The 18,084-nt window shown below is 43.1% G+C and overlaps 1 protein-coding gene, 2 long non-coding RNA genes and 2 other non-coding genes across 6 annotated transcripts in view; 4 read left to right on the top strand and 1 right to left on the bottom strand.

The window, feature by feature from the left end:
- Positions 1-1,437: 1,437 nt before the first annotated feature.
- On the top strand, positions 1,438-10,781 carry LOC111530456. Of its 2 annotated transcripts, XR_004228828.1 has the most exons (8): positions 1,438-2,433; positions 3,035-3,139; positions 4,550-4,678; positions 4,777-5,806; positions 6,368-6,554; positions 8,194-8,296; positions 9,497-9,571; positions 9,835-10,781. It is a non-coding gene; the product is annotated as an uncharacterized LOC111530456 (long non-coding RNA). The 2 variants fall into 2 exon arrangements; XR_004228829.1 differs by lacking the exons at positions 1,438-2,433; positions 3,035-3,139 and adding an exon at positions 3,375-4,281.
- On the top strand, positions 2,101-2,234 carry LOC111530465. Its single transcript, XR_002727821.1, has one exon. It is a non-coding gene; the product is annotated as a small nucleolar RNA SNORA22 (small nucleolar RNA).
- LOC111530464 lies at positions 6,608-6,742 on the top strand. The gene has a single exon (XR_002727820.1). It is a non-coding gene; the product is annotated as a small nucleolar RNA SNORA15 (small nucleolar RNA).
- On the bottom strand, positions 8,126-16,821 carry LOC111530455. Its single transcript, XR_004228830.1, has 2 exons — positions 16,481-16,821; positions 8,126-10,041 (listed from the first exon to the last, which is right to left on the bottom strand). It is a non-coding gene; the product is annotated as an uncharacterized LOC111530455 (long non-coding RNA).
- Positions 16,808-18,084, top strand: part of LOC111530453 (putative uncharacterized protein FLJ44672) — a 73,353-nt gene continuing 72,076 nt past the window's right edge. The window contains exon 1 of the mRNA XM_026446732.2: positions 16,808-17,219. The gene's annotated coding sequence lies outside the window, so the exon portion shown is untranslated. The remainder of the gene's footprint in view (positions 17,220-18,084) is intronic.

The following is an 18,084-nucleotide window of genomic DNA, read 5'->3' as shown; positions in this document are numbered from 1 at the left end:
AATCCCAGCACTTTGGGAGGCCGAGACGGGCGGATCACGAGGTCAGGAGATCGAGACCGTACTGGCTAACACAGTGAAACCCTGTCTCTACTAAAAAATACAAAAAACTAGCTGGGCGAGGTGGCAGGCGCCTGTAGTCCCAGCTGCTTGGGAGGCTGAGGCAAGAGAATGGCATAAACCCAGGAGGCGGAGCTTGCAGTGAGCTGAGATCTGGCCTCTGCACTCCAGCCTGGGCGACAGAGCGAGACTCCATCTCAAAAAACAAAAACAAAAAAAAAAGGAAATAAATTGTTGCTACCACCTTAGAAGTCCCCTCCCACTGGAACCTCTTTCCAGTCTCCAGAAGTTTGTATTTCCGTTTTCTTTGAAAAAATTATAAACCTACAATGGTAGTGATTATAATGTGTGTGCCCTTTACCTAGATTCACCAATTGTTTACATGTTGCTCCATTTCTTTTCTATTTTTCCCCTGAATCATTTGAAGATAAGCTGCAGACATGCCATTTTACCTCTAAAATACAGTGTTTCCCTTTTTTTTTTTTTTTAAGAGACAGGATTTTTGCCACGTAGCGCAGGCTGGTTTCAAATTCCTGAGTTCAAGGGATCCACCTGCGGTGGCCTCCCAAAGTGCTGGAATTACAGGCATGAGCTACCGCACCTGACCTTTCCTTTTAAATTATTTGATCATTGCAGAGTAACAGTGGAGGCTGCTGAGCTTTCATTTTAGGAGATACCTGGCTTATTCTCACTAGAGCCCTATACTTGCCGTAAAGAGGCAAGGATGTAAAATTATGTGTTAGCTATGTCATCTGAGTAAGCTTTTACTGAGCCTCAAGCTTCCTCATCTGTAAAGTAGAGATAACCTGGGAAATAAATTACACATGAAAATGTTTTGATCATTATAATTGCATGTGCATGATAGCTAATTGTGACTTTTTAATCCTAGTAATTTGTAGCCAAACTCTTGGGTAGATTTTTCAAGTAGATAGCACTTAAAGAGGCCCTTCATGCATTTTATTTGTGGTATATTTAGACTGCTTCATATTGTTTTAAGTGATTCATTCTTTTTCTACTTTCAGCAAATTCAACACCCAACAGCTTCCTTAATAGCAAAGGTAGCAACAGCCCAGGATTATATAACTGGGGATGGTACGACTTCCAACGTCCTAATCATTGGAGAGCTACTGAAACAGGCGGATCTCTACATTTCTGAAGTATGCACAACTGTTTTTTGTTTTGTTTTGTTTTTTGAGATGGAGTTTCACTCTTGTTGCCCAGGCTGGAGTGCAATGGTGTGATCTCGGCTCACCGCAACCACCGCCTCCTGGGTTCAAGCAATTCCCAGCCTCAGCCTCCCGAGTAGCTGGGATTACAGACATGCGCCACCACGCCCAGCTAATTTTGTATTTTTGGTAGAGATGGGGTTTCTCCACGTTGGTCAGGCTGGTCTCAAAACTCCTGACCTCAGGTGATCCACCCATCTTGGCCTCCCAAAGTGCTGGGATTATAGGCGTGAGCCACCGCACCCGGCGCACAACTCGTTTCTGTAATGTTTCATTGTATATAGGATGTGTCAAATACTTATTTATACAAATTGATGTGTTGTTAATACTAGCTGAGGCCATAGAGTAGAATTAGGGGGCTTAAATCTGGATCTTCATCCTGGTCTAAAATAAATTAATTGTGACCTTGGACAGGTTATGGAACCTTCTTTGACCTGAGAATAATTTTATAATCAAGTTGAATTGCCTATGTGATTTGTATCTGTCTTTAGTGTAGATTAATAATTGAGATTTTAAAACGGGATGTTTAGGACTAGGCATATTTATTTGTTAGGAAAAAGCCAACCAAAAGCTTACATTTGGATAAATTCCACTTTTTTAGCCCTGACTAGTTCCAAGGTTTAAAACAAACCTCAAGGACTATGAATCTATTGTCAGAATATCCTGGCAGAAGAGAGCAGACAGTCTTTATTCAGTCTTTATTTTTATTAGTAAATTACGTGAATTAGTTTGAGCTTACCTATAGAAAAAATAGAATAACGCTACCATCTGCGAGTTGTTGGGACACAGTGTCGGTTTTGGCATGATTCGGGGTGGTTTGCACAGTGAACACCCAAGTGTGCTTTATAGTTCCCTTGGCTTTGACCCTGTGCTAGAGCATTGCCTGTTCTTCTCCTCTGCATTGAAAGGAATGTTTATCCTTTTAAATGTATTCAGAAAGCCAGCACATTATGTTACTGCGTGTTCAAAGGTATGATGATCCAGAATATCCCTCCAAGAATTATCTGAACTTTATCATGAACTGTAGTTGCACCTAATTGAAGATGGGAGTGTTATTGTGTGTTTATTGTAGGACCTTCATCCCAGGATAATCACTGAAGGATTTGAAGCTGTGAAGGAAAAGGCCCTTCAGTTTTTGGAAGAAGTCAAAGTAAGCAGAGAGATGGACAAGGAAACACTTAAAGATGTGGCCAGAGCATCTCTTCGTACTAAAGTTCACGTTGAATTTGCAGATGTCTTAACAGAGATATATATTAAATTTTGTGTGTGTGTGTGTTATGGTACACCTATACAGAAAATCTCTGATAGTAGAAACATAAATATAATTACCAATTTCAATTACAAGGTGCTATGTAGGTTCATTTTTGTGAGTGATACCTAATCTGTGTCTCTAAAAAGTAAAATGAGGAAATTCAAATAATAGTATACCTAACCAGGTTATAAAATTGGAGCTTTCATTAAAAGGTTTATAAAGTGGAGATTTTGTTGTTAGAAAGCTTCCAGTTACCAGTATTTTTAATGAAACACCAGGAGGAATGTTAATATTAAGGAATGTTAATGTTTGTGAATTACAGATTGATTTCAGAAAGGTAACAGCTATTTATATATAATGTATTCTATCTGCTTATAGAAGAAGACAAATCAGTGTAGAGATTGTAAAATGAAGAAACTGTCTACTTTAGCCTTCTGAAAAGCAACATATTTCTGCTGCCGCAAATTGAATTTACTTAATGGTTATCCTTCTATTGCAGGCTGTAGTGGGCTCCATTTTGGCCATTAAAAGAAAAGATGAACTATTGATCTTTTTATGGTTTTGTGATCATGGAGATGAAACATAAATCTGAAACTGATACAAGGTAGGTGGTAGAAGACTGAAATACTAATGGTCAGGTGTGGTGGCTAATGCCTGTATGTAATCCCAGCACTTTGGGAAGCCGAGGTGGGTGGATCACGTGAGGTCAGGAGTTCGAGACCAGCCTGGCCACCATGGGGAAACCCCGTCTCTACTAAAATTACAAAAATTAGCCAGGCATGGTGGCAGACACATGTAATCCCAGCTACTTGGGAGGCTGAGGCAGGAGAATTGCTTGAACCTGGGAGGTGGTGGTTGCAGTGAGCCAGGACCATACTATTGCCCTCCAGCCTGGGTGACGAGCAAAACTCTGTCTCAAAAAAAATAATAATAAAATGTGTTTTGAAATTTAGGGTGCTTTGTACAATATATACTGTTGGCAAAATTTTTAATATATTTGGATATAAAATATTGTATATTTACCTGCAGATATAAGTTGGATAAATTGCTTGGTGAATATTGTTTTTACTTTTAGTAATATTTTCTCCTGAAATACAGTGAATGTTATGTTGTATTTATGGTTAGAATTGTTCTGAAAAGTGAACATCAGTCATTTGGCATTTATTGAATTGCTAGGTACAAAGCATAATGAGAAGCAGCAGAGGAATTAAAAAAATTTTTTTTCAAACACTTAGTTAGAAAACATGTTTGTGTTCGTTTTTCCCTTCTTTTAGTGGAGAATGGAGTCTCCCTATGCTGCCTAGGCTGGTTTTGAATTCCTGGGATTAAGGTGTCCTCTCACCTCTGCCTCCCCAAGTGCTGGCATTATAGGCGCTTGGCAGAAAATATATTTTTAAAGGATGTCATCACAGTTTGACAGCCTACCAGGGAGACTATCTCTGCAGACTTTTCTGTACAGCATAGGATCTTCAAGTAATTCAAGAAACAAAGCTGACTATATGAAAATTATCAATACCTTCTCAGTTCAGTGTTTAACACACATCCATCTGGAGATCAATAACCATAATTTTTTGTGTGTTTGAACAGCTTAATCAGAGGGCTTGTTTTGGATCACGGAGCATAGCATCCTGATAGAAAAAAAGGGTGGAGGATGCATACATCCTCACTTGTAACATGTCATTAGAATATGAAAAAACTTAAGTTTATAGCCCCTTAACAGTGAAATGGAGGAGCTTCGTACTTTAGGTGAGTTACTTTTTTGTGAAACTTCGTTTCCCACTGTAAGGACAATAATCCTCAAATTGGTTTGGGAGAGTTATAGGAAACAGCCTCTGAAGATGTGCAAGGGGCAGGATTGGAGCTCAGTGAACTGTTTGTTAAATCTTAGGACTAATACAGTTTCAGAAGCTATTTTCTTCTCAAAAAATAAATGTTTCCCTACTTTCTGTAACTTTTTTTTCTTCTTAATAGAGAAGTGAATTCTGGCTTTTTTTTTTTTTTTTTTTTTAACAAGAGTGCAGAAAAGGGAGAAAAACTCATAAAAGCTGAAAGAAAATTCATTGAAGATAGAGTTAAAACAAATAATAGAACTGAAAAGCAAAGTCTGTGGTGATTCAGTAAAGGATTTGTTATTAATCAAAAGGTGAGAATGAAAATTCATTGTATAAACGAAATAGTATGTATCATCCTTTTTACTTTTAAGGTAGAAGATGTTGAAACTAATTTTTATTTTTGTTATAGGGAATTGACCCCTTTTCCTCAGATGCTCTTTCAAAAGAAGGCGTAGTCGCTCTGCGCAGAGCTAAAAGGAGAAATATGGAGAGGTATGAGTAGCAGATTTATCCAAGTAATTTGACTTTTACTTATTTTGCAAATAAATTGGGATTATTTCTTTTTCCTTATACTTTATTTTTGGGTTTTTCAACTGTATAATTAATGGGCATTAACTATATTCACATTATTTTGCACCCATCAGCACTGTACATCTCTAGAATTTATCATCACAAACTGAAACTGTATACCCATTAAATAGTTCCTCCCCATTTCTCCCTCCCTCTTGCGCCTTGTAAACATTATTTTACTTTTTGTCTCTGAATTCAGTATACCTCCTCCCAAAGAGCTCACCACAATAAAGGTTTTTTTAAAAAATTATTATTTTTTGAGACAGTCTTGCTCTGTTGTGCAGTGGTATGATCTTGGTTCACTGCAACTTCCGCTTCCTGAGTTCTAGGAGTCTCATGCCTCAGCCTCCCAAGTAGCTGGTATTACGGGTGTCTGCCCCCATGCCCGCTGAATTGTTTTGTTTTGCTTTTTTAGTAGAGATGGGGTTTTGCCATGTTGGCTACGCTGGTCTCAAACTCCTGGCCTCAAGTGATCCACCTACCTCAACCTCCCAAAGTGCCGGGATTACTGGTGTGAGCCACCATGCCTGGCCAACAAAGAGTTCTTGTCTACTTTTAGATTTCATTTGCTGACTTGGGGAGAGTGGTTTAAATGGAGGGTTAAAAGACTAGTTTTCAGCTGGTTGATGGCAAATTAAAAGGCTTAGGTTTTACATTTTAAAATGTAATTTTGTGTGTAATTCTGAAAAATTCCTTCCTAAAAATTACTTGTCTTCTCTTTGAACTTCAGTGGTAACATTGCTTATCCATCTCCCTTAAAATGCTATTTCAGGCTGACTCTTGCTTGGGGTGGGGTGGCCCTGAATTCTTTTGATGACCTCAGTCCTGACTGCTTGGGACATGTAGGACTTGTATATGGGTATACATTGGTAAGTGTATTTTCTTCTTGAAGGCAATAGAACTTTTTTAGCTCATGAATTATTTTTATTTTGTTTGTTTGAGATAGGGTCTCACTCCTGCCGGGCTGGAGTGCAGTGGTGTGATCACAGCTCACTGCAGCCTCATCTTCCTCATCTTCTGGGCTCAAGTGTTCCTCCTGCTTCAGGCCCCTGAGCAAATGGGACCACAGACATGTGCTACCATGCATGGCTAATTTTTTTTTGTAATTTTTGTAGAAAACAGGGTCGTATTGTGTTGCCCAGGCAGGTCTTAAACTCCTGGGCTCAGGCCGTCCTTCACCCTCAGCCTCCCAACGTGCTGAGATTACAGACATGAGCCACTGTGCCTGGTTCAGGAAGTCTTTAGCAGAAAAATTAATTGAAATTCAGGATTAGATTTTTGTTTATATACATTTTGAAGGTTTAGGTGTAGTAATGGGAAGCCATTGATGGGAGAAATCACATTTATATGTGATTTTTCAAAAAGAGATAATTTGGTTTAATGTGATCAAGTTTGTTCCTTACTAATATGCTGCTTGTCATTCTCTGTAGGTTCCTCTTCTCTCTTCACTCTTTGCACAATCATGTTGCTTCTACATATAGGAGTTCACCTTTATTGAGAAGTGTTAACAACCCTCATTCTGTCACATTATTGATCAAAGGACCAAATAAGCCCACACTTAGATCAAAGATGCAGTAAGGGATGGCTTGAGGGCTGTCAAAATTGCTATTGATGATGGTAAGGTCCTCACCATATTTCAATTCTATTATATTGTTTTGCTGGTCTGAAAAGCATGGCTGAATACTGTGTTCTTTTATCAGTAGTTTACACAGCCAGACACCATGCAAAAGCAGTCTTCCCTTTAGAATGACTGATGGTATGCTAAGGTTTTTCATAGCGTATCATTATTAAAGGTGAATACAAATAAATGAACTAATACTGATCTGTTGAAAGAGCTGCCAGTGGCTAGTGAAGCCATTCTGGTTGAGCCATTCTCCTATTTGATATGTTAGTCGCTTGTATTGTGGCTTTCAAATGCAGCACTTAAATTGATGTGGTCATAGTGAATTTGTAAGAAAGTAATGGCTTTCATATGTATATTTTGTTATTCATAAAATTAGTTCTACAGTTTTCTTAGTATTTTTTTTTCCCCATCCAACAGGCTGTGTGATTAAATATAAGCTCAGTGTTAAGGGCAGGGCACAGCTTGGAGTCCAAGCATTTGCTGATGCGTTGCTCGTTATTCCCAAGGTGTACATGCCTTAAACAGTCAATCTTCCAGAAGATTCAGCTCATCAAACCTTTTTGATAATGTAGGCTTTATTGATAATGTGGATTTTGGATAAGCAAGTTTGATCAGTTTTCTTCCTGACTCTAGAACAGGTATCCCTCATCATCCAGATGTATTTGGTTTCTCTGGGAGGCCTGAATAGCTGACATTTCAGATGGCAAGAGAGAACCTGTAGTTTAATATTTGCAGTATTAGGGGTTATACTTGAGTACAAACTTGCTTTTTGTTTTGGTTTTAGTTAAACTGATATCATTGTTTTCTATTATATACTAATTTTGAAGTATAGTTTATGACTGGTGTATTGCTGCTTGCTTTGGGGTAGATGAGAGAGTTGATCAGTAACTTGTGTCTGGTTATTCTCTGAAGGGAACATAAATGTTCTGTCTTCATGCAATAGATTTTTTGTGTTTCTTTTGTTGTTGTTTCTTGAGAACTTTGTGAGTTTTGCTTTTGTTGTCCAGGCTGGAGCGTAGTGGTGTGATCTCGGCCCACTGCAACCTCAGCCTCCCTAGTAGCTGTAGTAGCTATAATTACAGACACCTGCCACCACACCCGGCTTGGGTTTTTTTGTATTTTTAGTAGAGATGAGGTTTCACCATGTTGGCTAGAATGGTCTCAAACTCCTGACCTCAGGTGATCCACCTGCCTTGGCCTCCCAAAGTGCTGGGATTACAGGCATGAGCCACTGCATCCAGCTGAGATTTCTTTTGCACTTTTTTTTTTTTTTTTTTTGAAACAAGAGTCTCACTCTGTCGCCCAGGCTGGAGTGCAGTGGTGTGATCTCGGCTCATGGCAACCTCTACCTCCCGGGTTCAAGCGATTCTCCTGCCTCAGCCTCCTGACTAGCTGGGACTACAGGTACGTGCCACAATGCCCAGCTGATTTTTGTATTTTTAGTAGAGACGGGGTTTCACCATGTTGGCCAGCATAGTCTCAATCTCTTGACCTTACGATCCACCCGCCTGGGCCTCCCAAAGTGCTGGGATTACGGGCGTGAGCCACCGTGCCCAGCCATGTCTTTTTTTTTTTTTTTAACTATCAATTCTTACTTCCTGTTTTCTCAAGAATTAAATTTGTTTACTTTAGGTTCTTGCTCAGAATTCTGGTTCTGACCTTCAGGAAACATTAGTTAAAATTTAAGAAGAACATTCAGAATCAGTTCAGCTCGTGGGTGTGAACCTGAACACAGGTAAGAGAATGCAACTTTTTGTAGAGGGAAAACTAGATGTAATACATGAGAGTCGAAGCCGGGAAAGATTAAAAATGGGGACCAGAAAAAAATCTTTTGCTTTTCAATTTGATACTAGTACTATTAGGGAACTCTAGGTTCTAAAAATGGGATAAAATGGGATATTAATAAAAAATGGAATGATTAGATATAATAAGGGAGTAGACTGAGTAGTTTTGGGATAATTTGGTTGGAGATGTTGAGTGGTGGTAGATGGTTCAGATTACTGTTGAAGGATTTTCATATTGCATTTGCCTTACTCAGTGGGTTTTTTTTGTTTGTCTGTTTTTTGTTTTTCTCTTTTTGAGACGGAGTCTTGCTGTGTCCCCCAGGCTGGAGTGCAGTGGCGCGATCTCGGCTCACTTGCAAGTGCCGCCTTCCGGGTTCATGCCATTCTCCTGCCTCAGCCTCCCAAGTAGCTGGGACTACAGGCGCCTGCCACCACACCGGCTAATTTTTTGTATTTTTAGTTGAGATGGGGTTTCACTGTGTTAGCCAGGATGGTCTCGATCTCCTGACCTCATGATCTGCCCGCCTCGGCTTCCCAAAGTGCTGGGATTACAGGTGTGAGCCACCGCACCCGGCCACCTTACTCAGTTTTTAATCAAGTACTATGATAAGAAAATAGATTGGGTGATTATATTCATGAGTGAAAAACAGCTAAAGATAGCAAATAGTGCCAGAAGAGGGGATCTAGAAATCTAATGAAATGGTGACAGCCCTGATCTTAGTCCCCTGTAACAAAACAACACAAATTAAGTACAAAGTAGAAGACAGATAACAGGTACGTCCATGCAGTATGTGCAAGACCTATTGTTGTCAACATTATTATTTAATAAAAAAGGTTTCTGGAATGAGGGAAATGATCAGTCCATTTTAGCCAGATTATAGTCGCAGTACTATACTTTACTATGGGTAAACAGAAATGTATCCAGAAGAGAGGGATGTTCAGGTCTTCTAAGTAGAAGTCAGACACTCCTCAAATATTGTGGACAGGGTTCATGGTTCAGAGTAGAAAACTGGGCTAACAGAGAAGCTTTGAATTCTCATAGTTAATACTGGCGGAATTGAGTCATCAGTGATAAGCAAAGCCACACACAATCACACAATATCGTTGGTTCTTATTGACTGAACTTATTTTAAGGTTTGGTTGCCTTCTAGGTGAGCCAGTGGTAGCAGCAGAAGTAGGCATTACGGGATAACAATTGTGTAAAGAAACAGCTTCATCCACTCCTGGTAAGTTTGGGAAACTGAAAACTGTAAACTGTTAGAGAATCATCATACTCTTTTCATTTGGTGTGTCCTGTTTAGTTGCTTCTTTTCCCCCATGAACAATGTAATCAGCTGAAAGTACGGAAACCAAACTAACCCTCTGATGTGTAGAGGGGAAGGGGGAAATTTAATTGGATGTAATGTGTGCAGCTTAGTTGGAAGTGGGAAGTTAAGTCGAATCAGGGCTTTTAATCATCTGAGCCATCTAATTTTTGTCCCCCTTTCAGCGCTGTGATTGCCACCAACATTATCTTGGTTGATGAGATCATGTGAGCTGGAATGCCTTCCCTGAAAGGTTGAATTGAAGCTTCCTCTCTGAGTCTTGAAGATTCTGCAAAGTGATCCTGAGGAATACAGCTGTGGAGTTTTTGTCCATGCTTCAAATGAGTTTCAAAGGAATTTTCCCATATGAGAAAAGAAGAGAACACTGGCATCTGTTGAAATTCGGAAGTTCTGAGATTATAATTACAGTATTTTAAAAAATTACACTGAAGTGTACATACATAAAGCAGGTCTTTCACCCAGTGAACAGGATGTTTTGCTTTAGCAGCAGTGACATAAAATTCCACGTTAGATAAGCATATATTACCTACATTAAATATTTCTTGAAAAGCAGATTTTAATAGTTTAATTTTATGTGGACATATGTTAAATTATTCAACAGTACCCTATTAAGCATTTGGTTTTAAAATTTTTATGCTAATACAAAGCTTAAGTAATTTAAAATTTTGAGAGCATCCCTGTTAGTGTTAATTTCTGAGTAAATTCATTGGATCAGTTGGACTTTTCATGCTTTTGAAATAGCCTTGCTAAAATGCTCCCCCCATAAAGTTAAGTTTTAGGAAATGGGAAGAGGAGTAAACTAGAGGCAAGGGAGTTGAGAGAGCTTGAAGGTGTGGTGACTAAAGGCTACAGTTACGGGGCTAAATTTGAGATTTGTAGGCTAACTGTATTTTCAAGTTTCTGAACTTTTGCTTATGCAAGATATTCATCCCAAAGCCTCTAGCGTCATATTTTTCTCACCCAAATAACTGCGTTTCCACAATATTATTTATATAGTTGTTAGTCTATCTCTGCAGTCCTTGAAGGTGATGTTGATGTTACTAGGCTGTGTGTTTTGGGGGCTCAGCAGTGGCCTGAAGTGAGTGTGCAATAAATGTTAAGTTGAAACTTCCTTTGTGGTCTTGCAATGGTATGATGCACAAATGCAATTTTAAAGGTAGTGTAAACTGTCCAAAGGTTTAAAAAGTAGTGAAGGGGCCTCTAGGGACCCTCAACGTGCTTTTCCTTAATTCCATGGGTGGCCCTGCAGGTGGTGTGGCCAGTCCTACCCCTCACCTCTGTCAGTTTCCCCCTGCTGAATTGTTGGGTGAAGGGCGGGTGGTGGAGTAGCATGCGCATGTGTGCAGGGGGCGACTGCCACCCTGGTGCCTGAGGGCGGATGAGCAGCAGGGCCATGGGTGTGCACAGCATGGTGCGCTAGTCCTGATGCCAGCATGGGTTGTTCATCACCGCTGCTGTCCTTGCTGTCGCTCCTGGTTGGTGCATGGCTCAAGCTAGGTCATTGAACCGCTGGTCACCCGGGGGCGCTGGGAAAGGGGATGGGGCCCTCTGCCCTGGTGGGATTGAGCCTGAGGCCCCTCTGCCCGCTTCCGGGATGCACCTGCAGCGGCCAGCTGGGGAGGTCGCTTTCAATGTGCATGGTGCCTCACCGCCTTGTGCTTTCAACTTGCTCTGGAATCTTTCAAACCTATAAAAAGGAATGAGAGGCCAGGCACGGTGGCTGTCGCCTATAATCCCAGCACTTCGGGAGGCCAAGGCGGGTGGATCACTTGAGGTCAGGAGTTGGAGACCAGCCTGGCCAACATGGTGAAACCCCATCTCCACAAAAATACAAAAAATTAGCCGGGCATGGTGGCACAGGCCTATAATTCCAGCTACTCAGGAGGCTGAGACAGGAGAATCGCTTGAAGCCAGGGGGTGGAGGTTGTAGTGAGCCAAGATTGTGCTACTGCACTCCAGCCTGGGAGACAGAGCGAGACTTCATCGCAAAAAAAAAAAAGGAAAGAGGAGAATGTAACAAGGAATGACCCCCGCTCCCATGTACTTGTTGGCCAGCTTAAAGAGCTGCCAGTTTGTGGCCAGTCCTGCTCCTGCAGAATCGTACTCTCCCCGTCTCCTAGAGCCATTTTGAAGTGGGTCCAAACGTATCCCGTTTTATTCTAAACCTTCAGCTAGACGAAAAAATAATTACCGTTTCTCACCTAAAAAACTAACAGTGCTGCTTAATAATATATCCAGTCTGTTCAAATTCATCTATCATCTCATAAAGGGTTTTTAACGTTTGCTGGCTGATTTAGGGACAAAATCTCATACATTGCAATTGTATGTTCTTAATTCCGATTCAATCTGATTATTTCCCTACTTACTCATTTATTTGTTTTTTTGGTGGGGCAGGGGGCAAGGTCTCACCATGTTGCCCAGGCTGGAGTGCAGTGGTACCATCATAGCTCACTGCGGCCTCAAGCAATCCCTGCAGCTTCAAGCAATCAAGCTTCCCAAAGTGCTGGGATTACAGGCCTGAGACACCACGCCAGGATGATCCGTTTTTTTCCCCTTGAGATATATTTGTTGAAGAAACTGAAAATAGGCCGGGCGCTGTGGCTTAAGCCTGTAATCCCAGCATTCTGAGAGGCCGAGGCGGGCGGATTACGAGGTCAGGAGTTCAAGACCAGCCTGGCCAATATGGTGAAACCCCGTCTCTACTAAAAATACAAAAAATTAGCTGGGCGTGGTGGCATGCACCTGTAGTCTTAGCTACTAAGGAGGCTGAGACAGGAGAGTTGCTTCAACCTGGGAGGCAGAGGTTGCAGTGAGCCGAGATCTTGCCACTGCACTCCAGCTTGGGCAACAGAGCGAGACTCTGCCTCAAAGAAAAAAAAAAAAAAGGATGAAATCAGTGTGAATGTGTCAGGATAAGACAGCCAAAGATAGGATCTTGAGGAACATCAAAAGACCAGGACTCTGCCTTGAAAGAAGTTACAGTGATCATTCTTGGAAAGACACTGTGAAGTGGTGCATCAAGCTGAGTTAGTGTGGCCTGTTGGAAACAACACAGTAAAGAGACCCGAATCTAGTCCTGTCTCCTGCTAACCAGCATTTTAAGTCATATTTCTTTTTTGGGTCTTGATTTCCTCCTGTGGAATAAGGGGGCTGAAGCAAAGACCCTTTTCTATTTTTTTATTTGAGACAGAGTCTTACTCTGTCCCCCAAGCTGGAGTGCAGCGGCACAATCTGGGCTCACTACAACCTCCCAGATTCAAGTGATTCTCCTGCCTCAGCCTCCCCAGTAGCTGAGATTACTGGTGTGCACCATCATGCCTAATTTTTTTTTTTTTTTTTTTTTTTTTTTTGAGACGGAGTCTTGCTCTTGTCACCCAGGCTGGAATGCAGTGGCATGATCTTGGCTCACTGCAACCTCCGCCCCCCGGATTCAAGCGATTCTTCTGCCTCAGCCTCCTGAGTACCTGGGATTACAGGCACCTGACACCAAGCCTGGCTAATTATTGTATTTTTAGTAGAGACAGGTTTTCGCCATGTTGGCCAAGCTGGTCTCTAACTCTTGCACTCAGGTGATCTGCCCGCCTCGGCCTCCCAAAGTGCTGGGATTCCAAGACGTGAACCACCATGCCTGGCTAGTCCTTTTTAATTCTATCATTTTTCTTAAGCATTCAAACAAGTCTAAAGATGCTCATTTAACTATTTGGTGATAATCACTGCACATTTATGGCAGGGGCCAGGGATATACTGTCAAAACTGTATGTATTATATACTTCCCTTCTGGAGCATATAATGGTGAGAATCACTAAGAACTGATAAGAGTTCAGTAAGTGGAGAGGAAGAGGCAGAGAAACAGCATGAGCAGAAGGATGGGTAGAAAGTGCTAAATGTATTTTAGGGTAGAGTGTCTAAATAAGCCTAGCTGGGGCAAGGGTTTGTGTAGAGGAAGAAAGGTAAGTGCAAATCTATCATGTGCTCAACATTTCACCCATGCTATTTTATTATTATCTTTTTACTTCTTATTTTTTGAGACAGGGTCTTACTCTGTCACCCAGGCTGGAGTGCAGTGACATGATCATAGCTCATTGCAACCTCGAACTCCTGGGCTCAAGCAATCCTCCTGCCTTAGCCTCTGCACCCTGTCTCTGAGCCATTGCACCTGGTTCCGTATTACTTTAATTGATACAGCTACTACCTAAGAGATAGTGAAATATTATCCCCATTTTTCATACTTTTTTTTTCTTTTATGAACAAGCTACAGTTGTCTATAGACATCCCCATTTTTCAGATAAAGAAATTGAATCTCAGTCGGGCGTGTTGGCTCACACCTGTAATCCCAGCACTTTGGGAGGCTGAGGTGGAAGGATCACTTGATCTCAGGAGTTTGAGACCAGCCTGGGTAACATAACAAAACCCCATCTCTACAAAAAATACAAAAATTAGCCAGGCATGGTGGTGCACACTTGTGGTCCCAGTGACTTAGGAGGCTGAGGTGGGAGGATTGCTTGAGCCCACGGGGGCAGAGGTTGCACTGAGCCAAGACTGCACCACTGCACTACAGCCTGGGTAACCGAGTGATATCCTGTCACAAAAAAAAAAAAAAAAAAAAAAGAAAAGAAATTGATTCTCAGATTAAGTAATTTGTCTAAGGTTTCCCATCAAATTAAGTGACAGAACAAGAATGTGAAGCCAAACAAAACACAAAAGGAATTTAAAGCCAGATTTTTAAGCCTCTACGTTTTTTGTTTTGTTATACCATCGTGAGTATTGTATACGATCCAAATATTATCACTTGTTTTATATATATGCATGTTACCAATAACTCTCTTTTTTCTCTGCAGGAAATGGACAGGCTACTAGCACGGTCCAACTGCCAGGTGGGAGATTCCCGATGGGAATAAATTCTCCAGACGGCAGAGATGGTGAAGGCCCTGTGCGGTAGGCAACAGTGAAATCCATATTTCTAGGAGGAATGAAGGCCTTCTCCAATCTCATTCTTTTTTCTTTTTTTTTTTTTGAGACCGAGTCTCACTCTGTCACCCAGGCGTTAGAGTACAGCGGTGTGATTATGCTCACTGCAACCTCCGCCTCCCGGGGTTCAAGTGACTCTCTTGCCTCAGCCTCCCAAGTAGCTGGGATTACAGGCGCCCACCACCACACCCAGCTGATTTTTGTATTTTTAGTAGAGACGGGGTTTCACCATATTGGCCGGGCTGGTCTTGAACTCCTGACCTTGTGATCCACTCGCCTCGGCCTCCCAAAGTATTGGGGTTACAGGTGTGAGCCACTGCACCTGGCCTAATTCTTAATATTTAAAGGGAAACTAACTTGTTCACCATCATGTGTCATCTTTGCAGTGTACTATGGGGTAAGTGTTATCTATGTTATTCAGATGAAGAATCTGAAATCCAAAGAGGTTTGACTGACTCAGTCAGTGGATGAGCTTGGCCTGGAACTGAAATCCCTGGGCTCCTGAGCCAGTCTGTGCATTGTCCATTACACTGTGCATAGCACTGAGAAATAGAACCAAATGCCAGTCACTCAGCAGAACCCTCTTCTACATGGGGAAATGGACTGGGAGAAGGGACATCATAGTAGAGAGTCCCTTAAATTCCCCTTATAGGCCAGGTGTGGTGGCTCACACCTGCAATGTGAGCACTTTAGGAAGCCAAGGCAGGAGGATTGCTTGAGCTCAGGAGTCTGAGACCAGCCTGGCAACATAGGGAGACCCTATCTCTGCTAAAATAAATAAGTATATAAATATACATATTGTTATATATGTACGTATATATATAACAATCCATCTTACCCTGACAATCTGCCTGCTGAAACTTACTAAACCATACTAAACTGTATGAATTTATTATTATTATTATTATTATTATTATTATTATTATTATTATTATTTTGAGACAGGGTCTGGCTCGTCACCCAGGCTGAAGTTCAGTGGTACGATCATCTCAGGTCACTGCAGCCTCTGCCTCCCGGGCTCAAACCATCCTCCCATCTCAGCCTCCTGAGTAGCTCAGACTACAGGTGCGCACTACAATGCCCAGCTTATTTTGTGCTTTTGGTAGAGACAGGGTTTTGCCCTGTTGCCCAGGCTGGTCTCGAACTCCTGGGCTCAAGCAATCCTTCTGCCTGGGCCTCCCAAAGTGCTGGGATTATAGGTATGACCCCCCCATGCCTGGCCTTGAAAGTCCAATTTATTTACTTATTTAGGTGTGACCCACCATGCCTGGCCTTGAAAATCTTATTTATTTATTTATTTACTTACTTATTTAGAGACGGAGTTTTGCTCTTGTTGCCCAGGCTGGAGTGCAAAGGCGCAATCTCGGCTCACTGCAACCTCCGCCTCCCGGGTTCAAGCAATTCTCTGCCTCAGCCTCCCGAGTAGCTGGGATTACAGGCGCCCGCCACCACGCCCAGCTAATTTTTGTATTTTTAGTAGAGGCGGGGTTTCACCACGCTGGCCAGGCTGGTCTTCAGCTCCTGACCTCGTGATCCACCCACCTCGGCCTCACAAAGTGCTAGGATTACAGGTGTGAGCCGCTGCGCCCGGTCAATCTCTTATATATATTTTTAAAAAGATGTTTTCTTTATTTCCTAGCCCCTTCTACCCACCTACAAAGTTCCGAAGGTTTTAATGCTATTGCAACGGCAGTCAGAGGTCAAGCTGGTGCAGCTTCCTGATGCGGGGCAGCCTCAAAGGGGGCCGACCCTCCCTGCCCAGCACCAGTGGCACCGGGCAGTGGGGGACGCTCCCGAGGTTCCCGGAACCTGGCTGGGGGAAGTGTTGGGGGGTGCACGTACCTAGGCTCAGCTGAGGCGAGTTCGCCGCCGGGGCTGCAGCTGGTGCTGGCTGGCACTTGCGGCGGCCACTGAGGAGCTTCTGGGCGACCTTGCGCTGGTACCCACCAGGCGCCAGCCAGTAGGTGCACAGCGCCTGCTCCAGTAGCGTCAAGTCTTTGCTGCGCGGACCCCGCAGGCCGGGAAGTCAGGCAGGTATAGTAGTCCAGGTGGAGGTAAAGCTTTTCCTGGTAGCTTATGGGTGGCGGCCGCTGGATTGAAGCCTGCGGACATGACCTACCAGCAGGCCGCCTGGAGTCACCCTCACACGCAAGCGCGCTCCTGGAAGACCCAGCACTCCCACCTCGAGTTCCGATTGGCTCCGCGTGAGGGGCGGGCCTTTGCGGCATCTTAGGGGGGCGCCTTCTGCCACGTCACTGGCGGTACAGTTCCTGGAGCTGGGCAGTCTTCTCAGAGTGGAACCTGGTAATGGCGACCTCTCGGCTAGTTCTTGTGTGTTGCGGGCTGGAAAGGGGTAGCTGATAAACTCCCACCCAGCACAGTATTTATGTCGGTCAAAAATAGAAAAGAATGTCCGGGCGCGGCCGGGGTGGGAGGATCCCTTCAGGCCGAGAGCAGCCTAGCAATATGGCGCAACCCCATCTCTGTAGTCCAACCTCAGCCTCCCACCTACTTGAACACCAACGTTCAAAGCTCCAGTGAGCTATGATCCCACCACAGCACTCCTGCCTGCGAGACTGAGGTAAACCCTGTATTAAAAAAAAAAAAAAAAGAAAAAACTATCCAAGTGTACAACCGGGAGGGACTGCTTAAAGAAAACATGAGGCTGCCTTTGCCCTGTTATTCCAGCACTTTGGGAGGCCGAGGCAGGAGGATAGCTTGAGCTCAGAAGTTCAAGACGGGCCTGGGCAGCATGACGTAACCCCATCTCTACGAAAGATACAAAAATTTGCCGGACGCCATGCTCGCCTGGCCTAATTTTTGTGGTTTTGGTAGAGATAGGGGTCTTGCTATGTTGCCCAGGCCGGTCTCTAACTCCTGGGTTCAAGCAATCTTTTCACCTTGGCCTTTAGAGTTGTTGGGATTACAGGCGTGAGCCATCGCACCCTCCTGGGGTAGGCTATTTAATAACATAAGAAAGTGCGGTGGCTCACGCCTGTAATCCCAACACTCTGGGAGGCTGAGGCAGGTAGATCACCTGAGGTCAGGAGTTCGAGACCATCCTTGCCAACTTGGTGAAACCCAGTCTCTACAAAAAATACAAAAATTAGGCCTGGTGTGGTGGCTCACACTTGGAATCAAAGCACTTTGGGGAGCTGGGGTGGGCGGATCACCTGAGGTTAGTTCAAAACCAGCCTGATCAACATGGAGAAACCCTATCTCTACTAAAAATACAAAATTAGCTGGGCATGATGGCGCATGCCTGTAGTCCCAGCTACTCGGGAGGCTAAGACAGGAGAATCTCTTGAACCCAGGAGGTGGAGGTTGCAGTGAGCCGAGATCGCACCACTGCACCCCAGTCTGGGCGACAGAGTGAGACTCCAGAGCTTGAGACCAGCCTAGGCAATGTAGTGAAACCCTGCTTCTACAAAACAAGCAAAAAAGAG

Source organism: Piliocolobus tephrosceles, unplaced genomic scaffold (assembly GCF_002776525.5).
Source record: "Piliocolobus tephrosceles isolate RC106 unplaced genomic scaffold, ASM277652v3 unscaffolded_76, whole genome shotgun sequence".
NCBI lineage: Eukaryota > Metazoa > Chordata > Mammalia > Primates > Cercopithecidae > Piliocolobus > Piliocolobus tephrosceles.
Note: the sequence above shows the minus strand (reverse complement) of the source record. Positions and strands in the feature narration are given on the sequence as shown.